This window comes from Arachis duranensis, chromosome 1 (genome assembly GCF_000817695.3).
Source record: "Arachis duranensis cultivar V14167 chromosome 1, aradu.V14167.gnm2.J7QH, whole genome shotgun sequence".
Taxonomy (NCBI): domain Eukaryota; kingdom Viridiplantae; phylum Streptophyta; class Magnoliopsida; order Fabales; family Fabaceae; genus Arachis; species Arachis duranensis.
In genome coordinates this window covers 70,434,906-70,435,217 of record NC_029772.3, presented here as the reverse complement: position 1 = coordinate 70,435,217, position 312 = coordinate 70,434,906, and positions in this window count along the sequence as shown.

Genomic DNA, 312 nt, shown 5'->3' with positions numbered 1-312 from the left:
AACTTCTCTATCCATGTTGAGATCTAGAGCTTCCTCAAAATTGTCCTCAGATTCTCCTTCAGATTCTTCTTCTCCCAGTACTCTCTTCCCTCTTGCTTCCCTTCTAAGTTTATGAAGGGTCCTCTCTGGTTCGGTATATAGAGGAGTTGATGTCTCTCCTCTCCTACCTGTCATACAAGAACACAGCACAGGCAACAAACAAGTGAAATACTCTTGGTTAATGGAAGAGTGTGGTTAGAGCAGTTGAGGAATTAATTCAAATAGTTAGTGAGTCAGTGAGTTAGTTGCTTGAATTTAAAGGCATAAAGAAAG